Source organism: Zonotrichia albicollis, chromosome 1, assembly GCF_047830755.1.
Source record: "Zonotrichia albicollis isolate bZonAlb1 chromosome 1, bZonAlb1.hap1, whole genome shotgun sequence".
NCBI classification, from domain to species: Eukaryota; Metazoa; Chordata; class Aves; order Passeriformes; family Passerellidae; genus Zonotrichia; species Zonotrichia albicollis.
In genome coordinates, this window is record NC_133819.1 from 12,064,939 (window position 1) to 12,092,177 (window position 27,239).

The 27,239-nt window shown below is 37.0% G+C and overlaps 1 long non-coding RNA gene across 1 annotated transcript; it reads right to left on the minus strand.

Annotated features, from left to right (window-relative positions):
• Window positions 1–716: 716 nt before the first annotated feature.
• Window positions 717–27,239, minus strand: LOC141725251 (uncharacterized). Its single transcript, XR_012577100.1, has 3 exons — window positions 27,123–27,239; window positions 11,356–11,427; window positions 717–2,352 (listed from the first exon to the last, which is right to left on the minus strand). It is a non-coding gene; the product is annotated as an uncharacterized LOC141725251 (long non-coding RNA).

Below are 27,239 nucleotides of genomic sequence, written 5' to 3' on the forward strand. Positions count from 1 at the left end.
CCCTGCAGTAGTTGCAGATAAAGCAGACTTTATATCATTCTGTAAGTTTGTTCCCATGCACCAGCAGCTGACAGAGAAGGGGTGCATGGAAGAATTAGAGGATAAGACTGGATTGTTTATCCAGGGATTATTTTCCAAACCCTCTGATCTCAGCTGCATGACCAAATGTCACAACCCTGAAGCAGGGGTGACTAATGAGGTCAAGAAATTGTTCTTTTCCCTGGCACTTTTACAGTGTCCACAGTGTTGGACAAGACAGAAGACAAGGATAACAAGATTTTCTAAAGGGTGCCTGTAGACTTGATTTAACAAAGCATCAGAATTTTTGCCAGTCCCTCTTCATGTAAAAAATTCACTGCTTTTAATAGGCCAAGCCAAACATGCTGTTATATGAATAGTCCCCATAGCCAATACTAGAAAATGCATGGGTTTTTTGTATGATAAAACAGTAATTTTGTGTACTCTAACCGGAAAGCTCATGTTAAAACCATTCTCATTGAACCTGTACCAAAAATCAAAGACACAAATGATAGTATGTAAATAATTTCAGAATAAGGCTATATGACATTTTTGCTTTATATTCAATAAGCAGGACTGTTGCTCTTTGTGCGTTTTTAAATTTAAAGTTCAGCTTTATTAATTAAAAATAGCAATATCTATAATTATTAACTCTGACAGATAAATACATATTTCTTTTTCTTTTTTTTGGTGGGATAACATGAGGGTTTAACATACTGAGAAAAGTTACCTCCTACTTTCTTTGGAATCAAAAATTAGAACAACTTAAAAAAATGAATTCTGATCAAGGTTAGACACACTACAGGTGACAAGTGAGAAGGTCATACAAAAGAGAAGTCAATATAAAAATATCTGATTTGGAAAAAAATTGTAAGAAAAAATTAAATCAATAACTATAGGATAAAGGATTTTCTTGTGGGCACAGATTTATTAAGAGGGAGAGGGCACAAGATGAATTAACACCACTGTCAGACCAGGCTGCTATGCCAGGGGAATGGAGATATTCCTCTACTTAATAATTCTCTTTTAAATGAGTTGGTGCTATCAAAATCTTTTAGGTTTAGTGCAAACAGCTTCCTTTGGACTGTGCTTCCTCTGCAGGTGTGGAAGCAAGAAAGCCTGAGGCTGCACTATTTGCTGTGGATCCTGCAGTGCAGCCTTAGAGCAGCAACTTGCAGCAAAACCCTCACTGATTTGAGCTTGCTGCTGTTAAAGTTTGCTGTTTTGCTTGAGACTTTGCATAAACATTAGATCTCTCATAAAAGCCAGGTTTGATATATTTTTCCTATTTTTTTCAGAGTTATGAATTAATATACTCACAGTATTCCTTTTTTTTTTTTTTTTACAGAGAAATGAGGTCATTCACAAGAATTGTCTATTATTCATTTTGAATCTTACACTCAGCCTCTTTCCAATGCTACTGGAAGCAAAAGGAGCTTTCTCAGATGATTTCAATATTATGGGCCCATACTAGACTGTGAGATTGGGAGATACTGAGTGCCATTCATTGCACTGAAATTAAGAGCACATCCAGCTTTTCACAAGCTGCTAGACCAAACTGATTTAAAGTTTGAATTGAAGATTTTGGAATTAATTTAAAATTGAATCTAACCTCTCATATTATTAGTCTTCATATTTATGGAATTGATTTAGAATCGCTATTTAGAATTAAATTACTTACTCTATCAAACTGCCATTCCTACATGCCATAATAACATTTGCCCTATCCCAGAAAACTTTTGAACTAAGGGCAAGGAATCTGTGAGAAAAGATAATATCATGTGAGATACATGCTGTGGGAAACTGAGAAAGAGGCAGTAGAAAAGTAATATAAAATGTAGTCAGAAAACTGTCAAAGAAAGTAAAATAATAACAAAACCAAGCTTATTTTAGAACTTCCTGTTAAAACGTAGCATAAAAGTTTTGGAGCCATGGACACACCACACACACACACATACATATATAAAGATTTTTGGAGACATGGACTGTTTTTAAAATATAGACAATTTTCTTCATTGAACATGCAGATATTTCTTCCTAATGCTATCTCATAACTATAGGATTCATTCATTTTATATAATGACACATATTTTTCAAGTAACAAACATTTTGTGATTTCTTTTTTTAGAAACTTACTAAAGGGGTCTGATTTGGGGCAAGTGACTTGCCTATACTCTGTAAAAATAGAGTATCTTCCCAGTCCTGGTCCACTCAAATACACACAAGATGTCCACTTGATACATCAACTGAGATTCTGCTTCATTCTTTCACTTCCAAGGAAGTAGGTAGGAGTGAGGAATTAGCAAAGTTTCCTTCTGTGCCACCTGAAAAGAACTGTGGAGATAACAATTGTCAACAGCAGAGAGAGATGAGTACAAAGACATCGTCTTCAAAGTGAGCAGGAACAAATTCATGAGATTTTTTTAAAAAACAGATTATTTTTCTCTTGAAAACATTTAGGATATGTATACTTAGAATTCAAACACTGTAAAATACAAGTGGAGTCATTGTTATACAGTAAATTTGGTGATTAACATATTGAAGATATCCAGAAGTAGAAATTATAAAATGCTGTCCCCATTACCTCACCAACTTCTGGGGTTTTTGAGATTCCTTTGTTCCCAGACTTATGTGGATAGTGGCCATCTTCAACTCTGCTTATGATAAGTTATTAATCTGTCTACATTATTGTTAAAAATGTATACATACAGAAATCATTAGGAATTTAGACCTGTAGGGGTATTGTGTAATCAGAAATTTTTATAGCAACTTTTCTTTGGATTGGAAAATGATACTGAAAATGAACTATTAAGAAAATTAATTTGAAAAGGACATTTGAAAAAACAATCAAATTCTTATTTTATCTTCCTAAATTGTCTTTTATAATATCTTTAATACACAAGTTACTTCCCCAAAATTTCTATAAAACAAAAGTAAACCCCCACCAAACAGCAGCCAAATAAAATCAGCAATACTTTGGGGCACAAAGTAGGATTCCAGTGAGAAATATCTGCCTGTCTACTGCTGCCACACCACCATGCCTTGCTCCAGCAGAGTGAGGTGTTGTCAGTGAGAACATGAGAACACCCTTTGACCCATTGCTCATGCCAAGGCGAATGCACCTCGAGTTGCGTGCTCAGTTTTGGGCCCCTCACCAAATGACAGACCTGCCCAGAGGACAGCAGAGCTGGTGAAGGGGCTGGAGCACAGATCCTGTGGGCAACAGGTGAGGGAGCTGAGGTTATCCTTCCTGCAGAAGAGGAGGCTCAGGTGAGATCTTATCACTCCCTAAACCTCCCTGAAAGGAGGGGGTATGGAGTGGGGTCAGTCTCTTCTCCAGGTAACCAGGGATATAACAAGGGGAAAGGCCTCAAGTTGTGCCAGGAGAGGTTCAGGTTGGATTTTAGGGAAAATTTCTTCACTGGAAGAATGGATAAGCATTGAATGGGTTACCAAGGAAAGTGGTGGACTCACCATCCCTGGAAGTGCTCAAGAAACAAGAAGATGTGGGGCTTTGCAATATGGTTTAGTGGACATGGTGGTATTTAAAGGTTGAACTTGATGATCTTGGACACCTTTTACAACCATAATGATGCTGTGATAACCAGTCCTTTGGCTACTGCATGCAGGAACTCTTCCCAATCCCCCAAGCAATTTCCTGAGCACCTCTGTCCACTTGTTGTCTCTCCAAAAAATGTAAAAAAAAGTGAGGGGGAAGATTCATTCTCACAAGAATGACAGGATAATATGATTTTCTGAAGGAGGCCAAGAGGTTCATTCAGGCATAGTGCAGTTTTATTGTGAATACTCCCTTTCATTAAATATTTGTTCCTTAATTCTGCTTCACTTGTACTCCAAACTGTGTTAATGCCAACAGGCCCTTCTTTGACATACTGAAAAAAAAATAGCAGGAAATCTTTTGTGAGACTTCTGGGTTTCCTTCTACAGCTCATACTGGCCTTTAAGATAGCTCTGATAAATTATTAAATAAAATGGAGAAATCAAAGAATTTATTGGGTATTTTAAAATAGAAACAAAAAGCCAAATAAAATCAACTCATTGTAAAGTAGGTAAAGAAAACTCCCTTGCCATTTGTTTTCTTCTGAGTGCCCTTTTTTCCTTGACAAAAAGGAGAATGTAATATAAGGGTTAGTAATCTCATAACAAGTGTTATGTTTTGCATTAACAGTACATTTCTTTGAAATATCATTCCCTTTCCAACTGATCTCTTGTGTTTGGAGCTGATCTTGGATCAGGGACCAAAATGCAGAAAGCAAAGCCACCAGCCTTCTTCCCTAGCTCCATTGTCCAGTACAAGGCTGTCCTTGGTGCAAGGCTATGAAGAAAAATCCTGAGCTTCTCCAGCCTCTGAGGATCATATGTGATGTTTATAATCCTGGGATTTGATAATCCTGTTATCCAACCCAGCCCAGTGAAGTCCAATCCTAAGCACGTTCCTGAAAGAGTGTGAAAATTCAGGATAATCTTTGTGGTAACAAGTTCCAGGCTTTTATGTGCATGAGTTTCCCCCACAAATTAGATTCATAGATTAGTATGCTTATGATTCCATAAATATTTATACCCTCAAGCAAACTGAATAGTATAGTGACTTCACAAAATAACAGCTCTTCATGTGTTTGCACGGAGTCCAGTGAAGATTTTTCCCTTTCTGGAAATTTTTGCCGTTCTTAAGGGGCTATTAAAAACTCATACTCAAGCCATTCCCACAAACTATTGAGCTGCTAAAGATATGTTGATTTTTTAAAAGCTGTCAATTATGCCTGGCACCTGATCCATTTTAGCTGCTTTATTACACTTGTAGCATTGTTCTCCCTGGATTGTGATTCTGAGGGAGACCGTGATTCAAAGCATTTAGCAGAAGTTGAATGGAATAATTCACATGACCAAAGTGACTCATCTGCATATGTTTTTGCAAGCTTAATCCTCAAAACCAGATGCTAATAGTTTACCAGCTATACACAATAGTTAACTAGCTCCTAGCAGAATGTAAAACAACACTAGGAAAGAATCTATTATCTTTTTATTAACAGACAAACAGTACTAAACAAACTCTTAAAAGATTTTTAAAGAAGGAAAAAAAGCACCAACAATACATTATCTTTTAAATATTCTGGTATCTAAAAGGTTGCTTACTAGACCAAGTCCAATGAAATTAACTAGGTAGATTAGCTCACTTCATTGCTTTTAATTAAATACATCCTGAGCTATGCTCTCAATGAATTAGCAAGAACATTTGCTGCTTCTCATTTACACACTTGCTAAAGTAGCAATTGAAGCAACTGTATTCTGACTAAATATGGGGGGAGAATGGCACATAAGGAGGCAGGTGTAGCTTTTCGAAACCAACAGAATTAATCCCAAGGGACAGGGAAAGATGATCCAGGTGTATTTTAACTTAGAAGTACCATATTTCAAAAGCATGTAATCCACAGTGTAATCCGAAATCCTTCTTAAGGAAAGGCTTTGCTGCAAAAATATTATCCTGACCTTTCTCTTACTGTTGCTATGGAAAGACATGTTTCCTGGCTTTTGGCAAAGGACCAGTAATTGTATTTAAATGGGGTGTTGAACAACCATGGTGTGTGCAGTGTGCTATTATTCTTTGTGGGAGGTTTATTATAGGCTTCTGGTATATTATCTAAATTAGATGTCTGTGGATAAATAATGCTTTTAAGTTTGGAAATTGTATTCTGTCTTTTAAATTCCCCAATATCTCTGGTAGTCTTTTGAAGTTCTTCTGAAGCTGTAAATGTTATCTATATTCCTTAATCAAACCATCCTTTCAACCAGCTGCAGCAGAATAGCTCTCTTTTATGTTTATGGGAACTTGGATGCAATTATTTTACAGAGATGAACTTGCTATAAACAACCCTATCATTTTTAGACTTTCAAATTTCATTATCTTAGGCACAAATCAACATTGACATTGCTCTAGTCTGGCTCTGATATGCTGTTTAACATTAACATGGGTGGGTGATCTTTTATTCCATTTCATTATGTTAGTGAGTAAATTTAGTGAAGTAAGTCAGCCCAGGTTGGGGAACTAAATTTTTCAAGCTATTCACAGTACTTAAATATTAACAGATTAGTTGACATAGAAAAAGGAAACAACCATATTACCCTTGTCAGCAACAGGTGACTGGAAATGAATAAATTTTAGACTGAAGTCCTGGTAACCAGCTGATTATTAGCATCTTGTATGTTATCTTTCTGTTATCCATCTTTTATAAAAATTAATATTATATATTTGATTATATTTAGCCTTTTATTCCCCTCTTTAAAAAATAGTTATATTTATGTAAGTAAATAATTATTCAAGGGGCTAAACCTTCAAGCCAAGGTGTACTTGACTTAAAAACAAAAGTCAGTTGGACAAATATAAATGGTTCTAGCATAGGCTTCTCACTGAAATCAGATGATTTTGGTTTGAGATGTGGGATAGCTCCAGATAGTGCTGTTTCTCTTGACTCTCCTAGTGTCTGCTCACAAAGAAACAGTCATGTATCATGAAATGAGTGACTCATGCCCATGAAATGCCTTAAAAAAGCAATTTAACTTCTTATGAAGTTGTGTATGTCTGAACTTGTCATGTGTTGTTCCTCTCTCTGTGCCTTTTTGCTTGCAGTGACTTTTCAGCAAAGGTTATCTTTCTTGACTTTCTCTCAAAAAACACTTTCCTGCTGTTTCCATCCTCAGTGCCTTTGAAAGAGCCACTTCTGCTACAATCTGCTGTGAATCAGCTGTGTGATTAAATTCAGGGAAAAGGTGATGTATACACCTGCTATTTTCCTTTTTCCCTAACTCTGTTGTACTCAATGATGCATAACCAGCCTCCCCTGCAGGTCCACTGACTGTTTATCTTTGGTATGGACCAGGGCTGCTTAACACAGATCCAACTTAAATTCCCACTTTAATGATCTTGAAAATCAGGAAACAAAAAATTTGGACTCCTGCTCAGCTTCTGAAAGAAGTAATTTTGGCCATAATTACAGACAGGATAAATACAATAGGCCAACAGTCTAACACATGCCTAATTTAATGTCATTGCAATTTCTGTCTGTTCAATGTCTCATGAGTGTGGTAGTGCAGTGCTGGTCTGTAAGCAAACACAAAACCGTTCTGCTGAGTATGACCAAAGCCTCCTCTGGCTCAGGATCTAGCTCATGACAGTTACCAGTTAGAGGTACCCTGGGCAAGATATAAGAACCTGCACACAGGTTTTGACACACCTCCCAGGAGTGCTGAGTTCATGCAGCTTCAGGTCTTAACAAATACTGATTTACCCCTTCTTTTTATTTTTAATATTAAACTGCAAACTTCCCAGAAATATGGGCTTTTGTATCAGCCTCATGTGGTCTGGAAAAGCAGTTTATTTTTAAAATTTGATACTTGGAAGTAGCTTCATTCAAAGACCTCTAGTGCTTGTCTTGGTGGAGAAATAAAATAATTTCTTATTAATGTTCTTCATACTTATAATTCCGAAGATCTTTAGCAAATTATCCATCATCTCTTTTCCATTATAAAGCATATGGCTCTACTGAAAAGCCCCATATATTTAAACACACTTACCATTCTCTTAGTGCTGTCTTCTAGTTACACACATTGTGTTGCCTGACCATTACTAGTGATCAGTTTTATGCAAATTATGAGAAAGTAAAAAAAAGGCAATAAAGGAATTTTATAAATGTAGAAATCATGGGGAATACACACATCTTCTAATACCAATTACTGGCTAACCTATTTAAAAGTCAATATCAAACTAATTTATCACTACTGAATAAACTTCACCCTTTTTAATAGCAAGCAAGGGTTGCTGCTTAGTGTATTTCTTTTGATCAGATAGCCTGTTCATGTCCTGCCCAATAATTTTAAAGATTGCTCAAGCTAATGGATATTATTTTGTAATTGATCCAGGCTGGCAAAGAATAGGGAGTCACTTTCCAAAGATATTTGTCTACCAGTAATTTTTGTATTGTACAGTAACTTGATGACTCATGATTACTTGACACACAGTGTTTGGTGTTTTGTTATTAACGTACCATGGGAGTGAATTTGCTGAATAAGAAGGTTCAGTTCTACAAATTCTTTTTCACAGTGTTCTTCATAAGGGATTGAAACTATTCCAAAGGTTCACTGAGTTTTTTTAAGTCTTCAGAAGATCATGCATTTTACTGCTGGCATTTCCTGCCTCAAGGTGTGGCTAATATAACTATTTTGTCTTTCACCAGATGGGGCGTAGAGAAAAACCTGAGGAATATTGTCAAGTTGTGTTTCACTGGCTGCTACAAGATTTCTGTGCATGAGGCATGCCACTGACATCACTCACCCACAATGTATGGTCTGAAGCAATCAGACTAAGAAAATCTGGAGATAAAAGTAGGGAAGCAGCAGGGGGACTAGAGTGAGTGAAGCAAAACATATCAATCTGTGGGAAAAGCCTGACTGCTTCCAATTGTACTGGCATGATCTTCTGATTTATTCTCCAGGGTGGAAGGATTGCAATTATACTGTACCAACAGGTACAGGAATGGAAGGAAAAATACATCTTGAGCATAGTTAAAGAATTGTCAGTTTTATACAAAATCTCCTTTGGTGCATTCTTATATCTGTGTTAAACTCAAACCAAAATTCAATCAAGATTGTTTTCTATGGCTCACAAATGTTAAAAATCACCAAATTGGTATAAACTAAAAAGCCTAAATGAATTTGGATGAACATGCACTGGTCTGGAGTCAAATGTTGGGAACACAATCACTGTAACTCAAAGGTTTGGTAGTGAATCAGATAATAAATACTGTTGTGTTTAACACTGTAAATGTCTGATTCTCACGTGTGTTAGTAAGCTGTGTATCAAGAATAATTCCAAGAAATAAATATAATTGCATAAATTTTGTGCCACTGTCAGAGAAGCCATGCTCTCTGTGTTCTGACTATCTAATAAATATTCCTCGTAAGCCTTCTCTGACCTAGGAAATTATTGCTATTTTACTAAGACGATATTAAAGTAGAAGCAAGCTCAGTGATTTGCATAAGTAATAATAGCATGTCAATGGTGAGGGTTAGTAAAAAGGCACAAGGAATTCCAGTGCTGTAAGTAGCAGTCAGAATCTTTTCCCAGGAAAACTGAAAAGAAAGAAATCCTGCCAAAATTAGTCTGTGATAATTTCTAGTGACAACTGTAATTTCAGTCAAAACTATCAGTCTCTAGTCAAAATGTGGAAAAGCAATTTCAATGGACTTTTAGAAGAAATGAAAATTTATATTTTGCTTAGTCTTTAAAATCCATTCCATTCTTTGATTGAACAAGAAAGCACAGGAAAATTATCTATTCAAAACTAGAGTGAAGGAAGTCTCTTAGTTAAAAACATCAACTGCAAACATTTTTAAATTTTAAATGATTGAAACTTCTAGCCAAAAGAATTATTTGGTTTTTATCTAGAATTTTGGAATACATCTATTTGTTCAAAAAGTCATGGGGGATTCCCATGGCAATTTTCTGAGCATTTCTTTGAACAATTCACTACTTCAATTCAGTGCTTTTCCTATACAATTATCCAAATGATGTCTTTGTGCCTTCCAATGAGGATATTTGAATAATACCATTTTCAGTTCTCTTATTTGCCTGCTCCACGCACATTTTGAGCCAAACCTCCATCAGGGCTCAGATCTTTGGTCTATTTTGAAACAAAGAGATCCTGCAAGACTGGATGTCCTTTTCCAATCACATGCTAAATGCCCAATGGTTGATGACTCTGGACTTAAGACTGCCCCATCATGCCAAGGAGGGATTGCAGTCACCATTTCTACGGCTCCTTTCAGCTGCACCTTTCTTGTCTTGATCTGCAGCTTGATTTTCAGGTCCACAAAAATAAGGACACAGTCCTGTGGTTATTCCTCAGTGGTGTGAAGGCTTTCCAGCTCAGCACATCAGTCCTCAGGCCATGCAGATGGATCCAGGTTTCCCAGTGAACCTGGTAAAGGCAGTCAGCTTGAACCCACACACTGATCTGATTTATCTCTGGTGTCACCCTATCAAAATTAGTCACAGAGCTGGGTGGTTTCCAGATTTTAAAGACAAAACCACTTGGGTTTTCCTGAGGCATTTTGCTTATTTTGATCATGTGAATAGAATCAGGTATGAAATACAGATGGGGCTGAAGATTTAAAGGGGGAAAGACGTGTCAGATTCTAAAGTTTTTAGTAGGAGTGCCATTGGATCTGAAACTGCTTCAAATAATAGCCAGAATAATGGATGCAGAAATAAACTATGGTCCTTTTAAAAAAGAGGATCCATAAGAAACCAGTTGTGCAAAGAATGCACTCGAGAAGAAAATCTTGTTGAAAATAGTTCTTGTTGCATCTACTAAGAATCTATCATATTTTCTTTGGAACCTTGTGGTGCCATGAGTTAGACACAGTGAGATATTTCTCAGAATGTGTTGTTTATAGCATAACTCCTATCTCTCAGTGTTGTGTAGTCAAAATAAAACCTCTAAACAACCCTTTCAACTTCCACTGTCATCACCTGACAACGTGACTTTTTGAATGGGTTTTTGTTTTAGTAACTGCTTGAGATGCAAGAAGTATTGTCATATGAACAGATAAAATTCCTATAATAAATCTCTCTTGCCATTTTGGCAAGAAGGAGTGCTTTTCTTCCCAAGATTTTATTGATTGTTTGTGAACTCATTGATAAAACAGGTTGTGTGTCTTGCTGCAAAATGCTGCCAGCTCTACATGCCGTCTGGTTTAACAATGAATCCAATATTAAATGTCCTATTTATGACAGGAGCCATATGAAAAGCCATGCTTTTAAAGTAACAAATGGTACTTTGTACATCATTTTAGTGTGGAGATGTTCATAGGAAACAAGAATTAGATTTCCAATGCTGTTTACTTTTTAAATCTAGCAAGCATATTTTGTAAATTCATTAGTGGGAAGTCAAAAAAGAAAATGAAGTTAAGCCTAAAATCATGGTAAAAAGGCATCCAGGTTACACAGTCCTGCCTGGAAAAAGAATTATTTATTCTTTTATCTGATACAAAAGACAGAGAAATTAAAAATCTGAAATGTCATTAAGATTCTAGCTGGAATTAATCAGTAGAATTCCAAACATTCCAAATATCACCTCGTACTAGCGAGGCTTAGCTGTGTGCACTGGAGTACAGCTAATCTGGAAATATCAGCTAAATTCAGAGTTGCCCACAGTTGGGAGCAGGAAGGCGCAGCGAATTGTGATCAGCATTTGTCCTCATGTTTGCTGTGAGTGATGGAGGCAAGTCAGCGTAAGCACATCCTCGCAGATAATCACTTACCTGACAGGGCTTTGGATGATGAAAAGTCTTCCCTCTGTCTCCTGAGAGCATGATGCTTATTTCAGACGTTTCCTGGAAGACAAAGGGATGGAATAAGAGCCTTTAGATTACACTGGGATGACAGAGATCTGCTAATAAAAATGTAAAGGTCAAAAGGCTCCGTCCTCCTCTAGTGTAAAATAGCAAAACTTCAGCTCTGACATACACTTACAGCTGCTGAGGATCTTGATTATCAAGGTAGTGTCTCTGTCTATTTCGCTTTGTTTGTCACACAGCATGAAGGCCATGCAGAAACACAGTCAAGTTCCAGATAAAAGTGTTTGCTGCTAACAAACCAAGTATAGTACTCAAGGTATAACTAGTAGGCTGTTTTCTAGTAGTTTACAGGGAAAAAAATAAAACAAGAACAAACACCAACAACATCTACAACAGCAGCAAGGATCCCTGCTTGGTTTACAGAACATTTGAAGGGCTCTAACAGATAAATCATAGCTCATGTATTTGTCTTTTAGTAGTTTAAATCACCAATCTAAGGATGGGTGCAGGGGGTACCTAAAGGTGGAGCTGGAATGTGAATGATGTATCTAGAAGAAATAAAATATTGTTCTTGTTGCTATCTTATTTGATAGTATTTGATAATTCCTTACATTTATAATCAAGTGAATCACACTTCTCTCATTATGTACTTTCATAATTTAAGTGGATGTAAAGCCTTGATGTTTGTGCTTTATTTATTCATTTTTTATCAAATGGTTGTAATGAAGAGCACCATTAAAGAGTAAAGAAAACAAAAAGTAAAGAAAAACCCAACAAACCGTCACCTAAACTGTGGACTTCCAATATTTTTATGTGACATTTAAATGCATTTTATTAAATCCTAGCATGATTCTTTCTTGCTAAATGATCAGAATTAATTCTGGAATGGACAGAAAGTCAATTGTTTTTGCTTAAACCTGTCTCCAGCTGTATTTATGTTGATCAGTATGTGACACAAGGACAAAAGGGTGATTTTGCCTTTGTTTTCATTTTGATGGGCTGGAACCCAAGACTTGCCTTATGGTTTGCTACTGTTTTTTTCAGAGTGGGGTTTCTTTTAATGTATTATTATTTGAAGGATGTAACAAATTAAGTGTTCATTAACTACAGATGATTGAAGATCATTATTCCTACTTTCATTACAAGCATGTCTGATTATTGCAGGGCTTTTTGTGTTGACCTTCCTGCCACCATGTGCCCTCTCCAGTAGCTTTGAATTCATGGACAGACTAAAATTGCTGATCATATCAGTCCTGTGCTGCCATCCTCACAGTGCCTCTGTTTGACAGTAGCCAGTTGCCATGGAAATAATTGTGGTGTCACAAATTCACTGTTATGATTTCAATAGACGATCGTGTAAAGTGGAAGAAAAGGTTTGCAAGTGAAGCTAGCACAAACAGCAATGGAAAAAATAAAAACATATCCAAGAGGACAACACCATCTGCTAACTGTCTGTAAGGTTTTTCTGAGTAGTCCTTCAGGTAGATTTTTCAGGTCAGATCCCTTTTCTTCAATATTTCTGTTGATGGGAACTCCTTGCTCTCTGCCACATTTTCTATTAATCTGTGGGCAGTCAGATATTCAGTGAAGTGACAGCAGCATTCCACAACAGCAGGTATCTAGGGCCAGACAAAGTGCACCAGACAGCACCTCATTTGTATTCTGCCCCACTTATGGCTGAGACTCTGCCTTCATGAGGCACTGGTACACTGCCATGGCCCTTCTGTCAATCAGCACACGCGAAAAGTCATGTGCAGCAGACATGGAGAAAGGGAACAAGGTGTTTTTCTGCCAGCCTCTGCACCTGGAATGACTTGTTGGATCAGAGGCATCTCATCTCTTTGTCACTTTGTCCTTTTTGTTAGATTTATTGGAACACTTTTCATTTGAGCTATATCCATGGATAAATTCTGCACGGACATTGGTTGTTGTGTACCAAAAAGCTTCTCATCTATAGAGACACAAACCACCTGTTAATTCTGTATATATCTGTTTATGACAATCTCCATGCTCTGCATTTGCACTTTATCCATGTTAAAGGTTTCTTACCCAGATTGTACATATTAAGTTTCAGAGGACATTTTTGGAGGTTTAGCTCTTTAACTGTAACCAGAAGTCCCAGCTTATCTGGGGAAGATTAAGAGTACTAGAATTCATACATCTGTTTCAAAAAATGAAAATTTACTCTTGGTCCAGTTGGGTTTTTTTGGTTTTTTTCTGTAGAAACAGGGTTTCCCTTGTTTTCACCCTTTGAGGTGGTGAATAAATAATTCCTGGAAAGTTTAAATATACATAAACTTCAACTCACTTCTGGGTTCTGATATAGCTCAATGTATTGTAGTTGCACTTGCCTGGTTGCATTCAGGGGTATCCCAATTTCCTGATGATCAATATTTCCTTCCTAGGCCTGTCCTGATAAAGTATTTGGAGGTGATTAAAAGCCATAAACTTGCATGAAGGCATAAAGGAATAAAGTATATAGTATTTACAGCAGACATATTATAGATTACTATTCAGGAAGTCTGTTAAGGGATATGAAATAGGTCTACCCACTCTTAATTTAATCATCTGTAGAATGAGGGTATTGATATCTCCCTCCCTCACAGACATATGAGGGAGGGTAAATACATTCATGGCTACAAGATACTCATTCTGGTGTCCTGGGACTTCAGAGTAACCAGATAGTATTCAGAGGGTGTGGAATTTCTTTCAGTTTTACTAAACTAATTAATTCCTGGTATAGTGCCATTGATTCTAAAGCAGCAAATGTTGTCATTGAATTTTAACAGTTTCAAAACAAGGCTTTGAAGGTTCTCTTGTTCTGCCCACAATATCTCAAACCTATGGGTTAAATTGCATTTGAAATGCGTCCAGGACGTCCTCAGCACATAGCAGCATACTCTGTTTTCTACACATTTGGGCCAGAGCCATTCACTCCTGCTTTTTGGATCTGTTTGAAATAATCAACTTTCTCCTTGGGAGAATTTGCATGCAAGAATTAGTTTTCTCATGCATGGAGAGTGTTTTTCATTTCTAAGGGAAATTCAAGGAAAGAATGAGAAATGTTTTGATTTATGCAAAGCTGTGAATGTTTTTGGAATTAATTTTTAAATCTAGCTACAACCAGCTTACATTGATATAATTTGTTCAATCTCTTGTCTACACAAAAGTGTTAAACTAGTTTTAAAAAAGGTGAGTAAGTAACACCAGTATTCTAATCCCAAAACTAATCTTGGGCATAATCACAAGAAAATTGATAAGGAATACATAAAGATTTACTGAGTTGCACAAACCATATAAATGAAACTGGGGCAGGGTTGTGTGTAGAAAATTGTCCTTGTCAGAAAAACTACATATTGGGGGGTTTTATGGCACTAAAAGTATGGTTGTCAAAGGTAAGTGTTGGCACAATAGCTGGGCTCTAACTCAAAATAAAGATTTAGGAGAGCTGTTTAGCACACAAATAGCTGAAATTAAGGGCCAGAGCTCTGTAAATCACATTTTCAAGGCACAGGTAGGTCTCTACCTCGCATGGGAAAAAGCTAAATTCTCACCAGCAGGAATCCCAAACACCACATGCTGATTTAGAAAATGATAAAATTCTGTTGAAAAGGTAACAGCTGAAACTCAAAGGAAGATATGAAAAAAGAGTGAACTCTCAATTGGCACTAATTGGGCAAGGGAAACATTTCAGGGCATCTTGTAGGATTTGGAGAAATAGTCTGAATTCTGGTGAATTTCAGTCCTGAACTTCCAGTTATAAATGACACATTAAGTATCTGATCAGTTCAATAAGCATCTATTTCCCTGATGGTCCTGAGACATTTGATGTAGTCCTGCATGACATTCTGAAAATGAAGTTATCACTATACAAAAATGAGTGAAGTTCTGTTAAATTGAATAAAACTTACTCAGCTTGGCAAATGATAGTTTGGCAAAACTACAGCTTTTGTAAGGAGGAAAGAAGCTTTTGATTAGCTACTTTTAAATTTTGATGTTCTTTCTGCTTCTTTATGTATCTTACCATTTTTTCAGTGGAAGACTTTTTTTTTGGCAGGAATTTTAATTGCTGTTGTTCAGAAAAGTAGGGAAAATATTATTACAATAAAAAACCATGTAAGTATAAAAATTATCCAAGCTTTGAAACTAGAAGTCTTTTATGCATACAGTCCTTCCTTCTTTCTTTCTTTTTTTTTCCTTTTTCTTCACCCTCATGAATTTGAAATTTCAGGCCCTCGGTCTATTTCAGGAAATGAAGGAAAAACATTAAATCCTGAATTTTTGCAATATGGAAAAATCATTTCCCATCCAGCTCTAATTAAAAACTTTCTCTAATTAAATCTTACTTAATTGACAAATCTCAAAAGAAAATAATAATGAATCATGATACTATGGAGCTAGTCCCAATGCAATCTGTTCCTGACCAAATGCTATACAGCATTTTTATCTGTAGTGTTGGGAACAGTCACTGCTAGTAAAATTTGCAGATGACATGTATGGGTGGTATAGTAAATACTGAGCATGATTAACTTCTGTGACCTAATTAGGCAATTCCTTAAGCAGTTCTTTTAATTCAAAACACATGAAAAGACACACCTTTAGGAGAGAAGTAGGTAGGCTATGAATGCAAGCTGGGGGGCAGGACCTGAAATGCTGAAATACTCAAAGTAAATGTGGTAACAAAGCAGCTGCTTTTTAACATGAGCTCTGTGTGATGCTGCAGCCAACAGGGCAAAACAGCTTTGGTGTGTGCATAAAACAAGAATATCATAGAGGCATGTGATGTTCATATTCTCCTGCACAGATCTTGCAAGGCACTGGCTGGGCCTTGTGTCCACACTGCAAGAAAAAATCATGACAAGCTAGGATTGAGAGAGAAACCACGAAAGTGCCACTAGTTCAGAAAATCTTATTGTATAATGAAAGACTGAGGTGTTTGAGGACTTTGCTAATCTTCCATCCAAGAGCTGTTAAGTTGATTATTGATATAACTACAAATCAAAGGATTTGTAGCTGTAGCTGGTTCTTAGTCCAGCAGAGATAGGTGTGATCAGATTTCACTTTTGGAAGCTGAAGTTAAAAATCTGGGGTAGGGGAAAGAAAATTAATACTGAATGCCAATTAGAATGGCACTTCTATTTCCTGGAGTGTAGCAGCTTTTCTAGCTTTTAAAGTCTTTTACCCTAGTCCACGTTTGCTAAAATGCATGCCTAGGTGCAGAGAGATTCACACAAGTGTTAATGGGGTGTCTAAGCAGCTTTTAGATATGGTTTCAAAACACAATAAAACTACTATAGGATATCTGTGCCCCAGGAAGGATGGAATATATCAGGGGTCTTCCCCTGCCCCTTTTCTCCCCTCTCTAATTTTTTCTCCCTGTTTTGTGTCATCAGTACTGGTTGTTTGGTTGCAGGATGAGGCAGATGAGATCACTGATCTAGCTGGAAACAAATCTAAAAACAACAAAAAAGCAAACCTAGTGACTGAGATGGCATGTTCAGAGCTGCAAGCAATGAGACCATGTGCACATACACAGGACCTTCTAAACTTGCTCCTTTCCTTGATCAAACAGCTCAAAGTAAGTTGCTAGCTGATTTTGTTCCTGCCACCTCAGACAAAATGGAAAAGTTCACAGTCTGTGTCTCACTTAGTCACTGAAAGGACAGGACAACACAGTCCAGACAGCAGCTATAAGAGGATTTACTACTTTCCATTAGGCAATGTGGTGCCCAGAGAACAAGTGGACCATGAAGAGACCTGCATCCCAGAATAGTTCCTTGCTAGATCTTTCTACCATCTCTAGACAGGGCTTTTTTTTATTTTTTTTTCCTCTTCTAAAATGCAGTAATTTGTCTTTATATATTGTGTTGCCGAGGGCAGGGAGAAGAGAGAGGCCTTGCTACTTTCCTGACCTCAGAGAAGATGATATAGGCTCTGCTAAACAAGCACTTACAGAGTCAGCCAAGCCAAAGTGCTTGCACTTCAGGCACAAAAGTAAACCTTTAGCTCATAGGGAAAGTTTGTGCCAGAAAATTTAAATGAATATGCTATTTAAATAGCTAAGTTGTTTGGTTTTTTGGTTGGTTTTTATTTTTGATAGCTCTTTCTCATAAGGTTAGGAAGAAAAAAATTGATAGCTATGATATTATTTTGAATTTTACACTAAATTAGACTGATCTAAACAAATGTGCTGGTTTTGAATGCCTATGTACTGTAGTCATGAGGGATTAGGATGGACATGTGTAATCTGTCATCTCTAACACAAGAACTGGGGGTATCAGTGAACAGGCAGATGGCAGGTTAAAAGCAGAGATGGTGGCCAAAGATTGACATGGGGTCATATAGACATATCTCTGTAATAAGTCCTGAAAAGGTAATTTAATACTACCAAATAATTTCTGGTTCAGGAAGCCCCTAAGCAGCAAATTGCTGGATGTTAGAGGAATACTAACATATTCCCAAGACATACTTTGGGAAAACCATATGTTTGCCTCATTCTTATGCTCTTTTTTAGGCATCCCCTACTACCCACTGCCAGAAACAGAACACTGATCTTGGTGAAACTTCACTCTGACTCACTCTTAAGCTCTGGTAAAAACTATTCCCTGATGACAGGAATTTATCATTTGAGAAGGAGGTTCTTGATATCAGACTATCATTTCTGACTATCATCTTTAATTTGACATTCCTTCACAGTTGGTTTGCAATGAGCCACAGCTGTTCGAAATCCTCACATTCTACTACAGATTCCTTGCAACTGAATCTAAAAAGCTTCCAGGATTATTCATGGAATTTACTACAAGAATTTTCTTCCCAAAGGAGTGGCTCCAAGTTCTTGGCCAGATTTTCCTAGACCCTGTTGTGCCCTGCAGTTTGCCTTATGAGTTTAACACTCTCATCACATGACAGTATTGAACAACTGAGCTGGAAAGAGAAAAAATACTGGCTTGTTCATGTGGTCTGGAATTAAATCCATCAGTGTTATTCAAAGTGATAAGCAGAGCTTACATGTACAGTAAATCAACCAGCACAGCCTGATAAATTATGCTTTCTTCTCTGTCAAAGGATTTTTGAATAACCATTGAAATATTTTTCTGTGGTCGAACCCTGGATATGCAAAATACATATGCAGGCTAAAAACATTCCTTGCCTTATACCCTGAGTTAAGTGACAGTGTGGTTTTGGATGCATTAAGGGCTTTGTCTGCTTGGAATCTTTTCTGCTAAAGTAAGGTATTTCAAAGCAACTTGAAGCCAAGATCTCCTAATTCAAGGGTGCATAAAACTAAACAACGTAAAGCAAAACACCCCACAACAAAACCAAACAGGCATTTCTGGAATGGGAGTATCTACAAAGAGACACATTCCTATGAGGGAGCTATTCTGGTCAAATTTCCCATGCAGACAGACCTTTAATTAATTCACTGTAAAACCATGTGTGGAAACTCTCATTCTGACTGGAGCTTAAATTATAGCAGTTTAATTGGTTTCCTTAAATTGACAGGTGTAAACGATATAACTAATTTTAATCTGGATACTAGAACATTCCAACATTTCAGCTTTCTTGGCTTTTAGCATCAATTTTGGGACTTGTCTATGTTTGCAATTATGCAGGTTTATTTGAGATTTCAACATATTTAGACAAATCAGTGCTGGATGTTATGCAGCAAGCTCATATTCTCCTCTGCCCAAGTATCCCTTGATTACAGCAACATTTAAACTAAAGAAGAAAAAGGCACTTTTGACAGAAAGAAAGAAAGAATGTCCATGAAGGCATCTGCATTATTTTAAATAGAACAGTGCAAGCCTATATGTAGACTCTCACACTTGTTCATCTCTTATTTGTAGATAAGATGAAGGTCTTTAGATTAATGAAGGTCCAAGCTTAACTATGTCTTTGCTTGGATTTAAGTGATACATATTCAAAAATTATGTTCCACCACATGTACTGTAGGACAGGAGTGGTTAGCTGGGCACAGACAGCTGAGGGCAGAAACTTCAAACGCTTCTGTGTGCACAGAATAAGCAATGAGTAATTATGCACCTGGTACATCTTCCCTGAACAGAGCAAAATTGAGATCTATGGTGATGACAACAACATGCCAGCAGCACATAAACCCTTCCACCTGATTCTCACTGTGCTTTAGATCACTGCACAGGGTAGTCCAGACCACTCAGGGCATCAGATGCTCTCTGTGTTTCACACAGCAGCTTTTTTTAACACAGAAATCCTAAGCTTGATGTTATTTATGGGTCATCATGATAATTAGTATTTTCCTGCTGAACTGTTTCAAATGTACTCTCTAAAAGCCACACAGTCAAAACTTCACTGTACGCCTCTGATTCCCATGCAGACATGCAGGCTCATGCTCTGATATTCTGCTCACTCCTCCCATGTGTGAGGATTTTACAAATGAACCTTCTACCCTGATAAGAAAAAAGATACTAGCAATTACACAAGGTTTTGAGTAGGGGAGTGAGGAATATAAATGAGCAGAAAGGTGCCAAGATATCAAGACTAAACCATTTGAGTTCGTGATAGTTATAAAGTGAATTTTTAATGTGGTGGGTTGTAGTTTTTTTGGTCCTTGATTTGAATAAGATCTGTTTTTATGTTCTGTGTAGCAAAACCTCTTTCAAAAAGGTTAAGTCAGACTAAATTAAACATTTTTTTAAAGTATGTATTTTTTTTCAAGATATTTTATGACAAATAATTATACCATCCTGTTGATAGATAAAAAATTGAGAACAAGGAAAAGAAACAGAAGGCAGGAAAAAAGAGCACTTTCTTTTCGCACTCAAGTCTTTGTTTGTGTTTTTTAATGAATTCCTGCATTTCTGCAGTTGAACTCAGCAGAATGCTGGAATGTTACTTCCCAAAATGAACACAGTCTGATATATGAAGGGCACATCTGCAAAAGCTGCTGTGAGTCTGAAAGGTGAAAGCCAAGTGAAAGGCATGAGGGATGAGGAATGAAGGGAAGGGGAGACAAGGGTTGCTAAGTTAGAAAAGCCCAGTGGGATGGTGGGTTTCTCTATGAAAAGTCAGTTGCATTGTTATACAGAAGGTTTTTATTGTGGCTGTGCAGAGTCTTGGTGCAAGAGCTTCTGGCCTTTTCTCACTTAGAGCCATGAGTACTGCTTCCCTGGAGAGTATCTTCCAGCTCTATACTGCAGCCAGTTCAATTAAAATCCTGCTGAATGGTATTGTTTATTTTTGAGAGAGCCACAATTATCAGCAGGAAATCACAGGAATAAGCAAGTGTCATTAATTGCTGTGATCCTGAGTCTGGATGGTTTTGGACACAGACTGCATAACAAAGATAATGTAAGGTGTTTGAGTGTAGCTTTAGCTGGTTTCCCCTTCTGTGATATCATCTATGACACAAGAAAATATTTTTTTAGGTTTAATTGGCATAATGGCTTTGAAAAACACTCATAGTATAGTTCTTGCTTTTCTTTTAATATTCAGATTTTAAAAAAATTGACTACTCCCTAGTCATGCTCTTATATTGCCAAAAGGCATTAAAATAATCAGTCTATTTCTTCTATCTTTGAATTTCTTCATTATGGTTTCTACTCTACAAATACTTTAGTGTGCAGCTTTTCAGGGATGGATAGGTAAATTGGTAACTTTAAAGCAAAAGTATCAGTTTATTTACTTAAGAAAGTATCAGATAATAACTGCTACTTTTCACCTCACCTGTGTTATCATCTACAATATACTTCCAGCATTTAACACCTACTCATCCAAAGACCAGTGACAATACCTTTTAAACCATTCATTGACTGAAATTAAATCAGGTTTTTATTCAATATGTTAATTTTGAAACGGGGCAGTCTGAAAGTTTGAGGTATTGATGTACCTCTTTGTATTAAAACATGAAAACAAATTTTATGCAGATTTTTATATTTTTACAAGAGTGTGTTATATGCAAAGACTGCCATCTCCCACAGCCTTTAGAAAAACATTGAGAGCCATGACTTGAGTTCTGCCATGTAAAGTCAGGTGTTTTAAAGCACGTCTGACCTCTAGTTAGGTAGCTCAATACCTAACCTTCTCTAGTAGATGGAAAACAAATAACTCTGCCAAAACTGATACATTCCCTGCTATGCTAAGAAATCAGCAGGATGTACAAAACCCTAATACCACCCAAGTTACTGCTAATAATTAATTCTAGTGCTGACACAAAGTGGTTAACAATGAAAAGAATAAAATAATTTTTTGAATCCTTGTCTCTATGGTATTGGTGAGATTTGAGGTCTGAGGATGAAAGGATGGAAGATGAAACTTCTGCTTACATAGACTTTTATTACCTTAGCTGTAGCAAATGGTCTTAAAGCTGGAATTGAGCATTTTTCTTTCCTCATATATTAGTGATATGCGGTTGATTCACAGCAATATTGGTTCCAATTTGCTCTCAGCTTTTGAAAAAAAAATATTAATAATTACTTTCCTTCTGATTAAGTTGTTTTAATATTGGAGACACTGTTTCTACAGCTGTGCTTGGTTGCTTATTTAAAATTGGCTTTTCCCAGAAATGATTAGCTAATTTCTAAAATCCAGTCTTTCCTCCTCCACTTTCACCCTGGTTTCTGATGCTGCCTTTGTCTGCAAACCTGCTTTGTCAGGTCGTGTGGCAAATCAGAGGCCAACACTTCACCATGACTGCCATTAGCTTAATGCCTACCAACAATGCTGAAATCTGGAAACAGGCTGGAGCAGTAGCTGTTGCCTACAGTTAACATGGCTAACAGTCATTTTTTTCCCATAACACATGCAGGACTGAGCTTTAATACATTTCTGGGTTTTCTGGGTACAGAAAAGCTGTATGATCAAAATGTAACCCAGAGTTTAAATGCAATGAACAGTGAATTCAGAAAATATTTTGGATGCATTATTTATACCATAGATAATATCAATTTGTTTTTCAAAGGGTTAAAAAAAATTGATTCAGAGAAACTGAGGGAAAAACAGTCAGGTGCTCAGTTATGCTTGATTTTTTCTGATGGAGACACCTGGAACTGTAATTTCTATTGTCTCACAGCACAATAAGAATGGCACTGCCAGTACATCGTATTGAACTTTATTGTGAAAAATGCCTGACCTTGAAATCCTTTGTCTGAGGGCTGTGCACAAAAAAAATGGCCTCCACAGGAGAGGGAAGCTCAGGTGCCTTAATGAAAAAAACACTCCCCAGGTGATGAAATCAGCTCTGGAACTCCCTAGGCAGTGAGACGACTTTGGGATGCAGCCCTACCTCACTGGATTCATTTGGAATCCTTCCATTTATAAGAGGTTTGTGAAGATCTTCAGTGTGAAGAGAGAGCTACCAAAACACAGTAGGACCAATTGGTGTTCTGGCAGCAAGCCTGCCAGAGCTCAGGGAGTGTTTGGACAGCACTCTGAGGGACATGGTGGGATCTTGGCTTGCCTTGTGCTGGGTCAGGAGCAGGACTCAAAGATCCTGATGGGTCTCATTGACCTCAAGATATTCTATGAACTCTGCTGTCAGCAGTGTATTTCTCTTTAGAAACAGCATTTCTTTCCCAAAATGAGAAAGTCTCCCATTTTCTTAAGTTTAGCAGCTGTCCATGAATTTGTCACTGGTTTAATACTAAATACCCTGTGTTCGATAATGGTTTAAATATTTTTGTTAGCATGAATTTAATGTAAATCCCTTCACAATGTAATAAGTGAAAAATAAAACTAATTTATAGATTTTCTTATTTTCGTCTAAAAAATAAATCACCTAATCCTGCAATCGTTTTACATTAAGGTGAACAAGGAGAGCAGACAGATAAAAAAGCCAAATAAATATTCCTGCATTAAGCCAGCAATGTTTCCACCTACATTTGTTAACTGTGAAAATGGCAGCTAGAAGCTACAAGATAGCTTTTACTCATCTGTATATTGTCTTTGCTGGCATCAGATATACCTCACCTCCCCTTCATCTCAGCTTAACATTACTCACTTATGCATGCACAGCATGTGCAAGTGTGAAAAAAATAACTTCTCTTGTAGGAGCTTAAGGTGGATAAATCTTTGATGTACACTGGTAAATTATTCTAATCTTTGCAGGCACTGTATGAGATATCAACTCTTTAAAACTTGTTCCTCTTAGAAAGCTGCACAATTGATCTTGTGAAGATCTTAGTAAATCTAGGATTTACTGTTAAAATAAATTGATACACATCTTTTTAAAGATACTTATAACAATCAGAATGCCTCCATAATGGGCATAACTGCATTATGGAGTGTTAAAAACCAGCATATTTGTCATTAAATATTTTAAAATAAGTGTGCAGAATATATTTCTGCTTTCTGTTTTGAATATACCATCAAGACAATGAACATGGAGCAGGACCTCAGTCGATGAAAATTGATAGGCTTGCAGGACTTTGTTACTAACATTTTTTTTCAGTTTGGAACTCTATTAGAATTTCAAATAGCCATTAATGAGATATTCCACTTATTATTTAAGATCTATACAGATGAAGACTTTGAAATTCTAATGCATCTCATTATCTTTTAAGTTTCTCCTGCATTTTTCTCAATTAGGCAAAAGAAACACCTTTCCTGCTGAGTGTGTTTGTACAAGAATGATACTGAAACAGTGTGCAAACTTTATTTGTATCAGTGCCACCAAAACATTATGAAAATATAATGACCAAGATTGCTACTCTGATACCATTTTTCCTTCCCCAAACTAGACCAGTACATGACTTTAAGGAGTGTAATACATCATCAGAAATCGTTACCAACTGGGTAGTGAAATATGGCTTAATATGCTGTCTTTTTCAATTACTATATACCCATGTAATGGTGTGTAACAACATTTTTATTACAAGTGAAAGAAGCCTTTAGCCCTTGTATATCAAAACCAATGGTGTCTGTTTTGCTCAGTTGCTGTGTTTAGTGCATGTTACAGGAAATCAAAATTGTCTGGGCAGGATCTGCTGCTTTGATCCGTACGGGTGTGCTGCCTAGCACAATGAGGCCTTTGATTCAGAAATGGGTACAACTATAATAGATAAGCAATGAAAGATAATAAACAGTAGGAATTGTAATTGTTGGTGTTTGGATTATTAATGCAGAGACTGCCTCACAGATATTAATCCATTTCACTGGTATCCTCTTGTACCAATTGATCCTCTGCCATTCTTTCTTCATTAATTAGGCGAGGGTATGTAGCAAATTAGGATGAATTCCAGCTCTGCCCACATTATTTGATTGGTTCCTCCCATTCTCATTCAGTGTTTTATACACTCTTGATGAGGGAGTTGGAATTCATGCATCTGGCCCAGTCGCCTGGATAAATACAACAGCAGCCCTCAAAGGACTATTCTGAATGAGAGAGACAGACATTTTGGAAAAAAAAACTAAAAAAAAAAACCAACAAAAAAACCCTATCATGGCATAATGAGTTCAGTTTATACAGTAGCTGTATAAGCATAAATGCCAGGGATTGTTTTTTCCCTTCTGACTTTGCTTTGCTTGTACTCACAAACCTTTCTGGCAGGATGGTTCATTTCCTAAATAATCTCAGTGGCCCAGAACCAATGATATCCTCAATGAAATCGCACCCTGCTGGTCCCTTTCAAGTCAAAACTTTGAGGCATTCTGGTTCTTTGTCATTTACAGTTTCTCCACGACACATACAGCATTATTGCCAGTCAAGCCAGACTGTACGTCTTTTGATTTCGTTTGCATTCCTGGCTTGCTCAAGCTGGTCTTATTGAGATCACTGAAGAACATCATTTCCTTATTTAAATAGGATTTGCATTTCTCAGGCTTCTTTAGCAGCCTCTCTTTTGAACACTGCTTTTGAAGATTTGCCCTGACGTTCCTAGCAGGCAGGACTACAAAAGAGCATTGTGGGCTCCGAATGTCCTTCGCACTGTTAGCCTGGCGCAGGGCATTATGACATGTGGGGTAAATAAAAGTTAACAGAGATAACAAGGATCTTAATACAGGGAAGCATTAAGATCTCTAGAGCAGCTCTACTGTAAAATCTCAGTGACAGTCCTGGGTTTCTGTCAAGCTAGAGCAGCTGCAGAAAATTGCTGATGATGTTGGTTCAAATTACAGTAGTGATAAGTCCAGGCAAACATACACCCAAACAGGGATCAGCTTATTGTGCTTTTGGATAAGCTCTCAAAATGCTTAGGCACCATGCTCTAAAATGTCCCCTGAATTGAGTTTCCCTTCTTTATTGGGCTGACTGATATGGCTGGGCTCCAAAACACCTTCAAATCCATGTGAGTGAGTGAAACTTGGCACAAAGGCTTACTTATTAAGTCAAACACACTTTCACAATACCAGGTGCTGAGATGAAGATACATGGTCAGATTCAAAGTGCTGCTTCCTCTAGCAGATCTACGCAGATAGACATGCATCAGCTGGAGTCCTGGGCCAGAACATTTCAAATTCTACATGAATTCTGTTCATACAGAATATTGAATTTCAGGAGTTGAATCAATACACAGAAAGTAGGTCACCCCTGTAGCTGAAAGTGATGAGAGTTCTGTGCTTAGCTCAGGTCTTGCCTAATTGCCCAAAGTAGGAGCTAGAACTGTGTCTGATCTATCACATATGTCGTTATCTTTTCAAGCCTTATTCTCCTGTAGAGATAATTCAGGGAATGAAGTCCACAGCTATTAGGCAATTCCTTATTTCCAGGACTACATGACCCACTTTGATCTTGTGGGTTAGTAGGTGGTGGAAGAAGAAATGAGATATTAACTTTATAGCTTCTCAGACAACCTCAGAAATTAAACTATTGTCCTGTATTATCATATATCTCTGTAATTCCTTTGTACTTCTGAACCCCAGGTCACAAACCTGCACACTATGAAGTGTTCAGCAATTTCCATACCATAAATCCTGCTAAGGATGAAAGATTCACTTCTGAGTATTACTGTCCAATTTCAGTAACATCAGGATTAGTTTATTTAGGTAAGCTACTAAATCTGAGGCTCTTTAACCAAAAATTACCCTCAGAGTTTTGGAGAAATCTCTGACTAACAGCTATTTCCAGCAAAACAGGATTACTGCATTTTGTGGTTCTGTGCTGAAAACTCTTCCCATTACCACTTCCTTGAATAGGAGTGAAATATAATTGGACCAGATCCAAATTGTAGGCAACACTGAGTATCAGTGATGATTTTTACTGGACATGTTTTTAAATATGGTATTTGATTTCTAAGGAAAAAGCAAGTTCTTGGTGTTTATCAGAAAATGACTTTTGCTCTATGAAAAGGACAAAAGAAAAAAACAATGAACCAAGGATATTTTAAACCCATGCAAGTTCGTATGCCTAAACATACAAATATTTCAAGCTGTATACTCTGAGTATTTTGACAACCCCAGATAAAAATATTGATTCAGACAATAACACTTTCAGGAATTATTTCATTTTATTGAAGCAGCTATTTCTTGGGATGTTTTTATATGATGAAACAAAAAATGAGGACAAACCCAAAACAAACTAAAGATGATAAAGTATTTTAAATGCTATTACACTAGCCCTAATCACAAGTTGCTTAAATACAACAAAAATAAATGCACCAAAAATAAATGCACCAAAAATAAATGCACTACTGCCCTGTGTAACTTATTCATATGTTGTTGGAAACCCACCCAGCCCTATAGAGAAACTATTGCCCAAAAGACATTAAATAAAAATCTACAAATTTATCAATCTCAAGCTGATATTATGTTCATTGTACCTGTATTTCCAAAACTAAAGGAGTCATGCACTTTCTTCTTTAAAAGGGCGCATGGAGATTCTTAATGAAAAGCTGCTGAGAATCTAAAGCGGTTAAAGGCAACTGTGACTAGAGGAA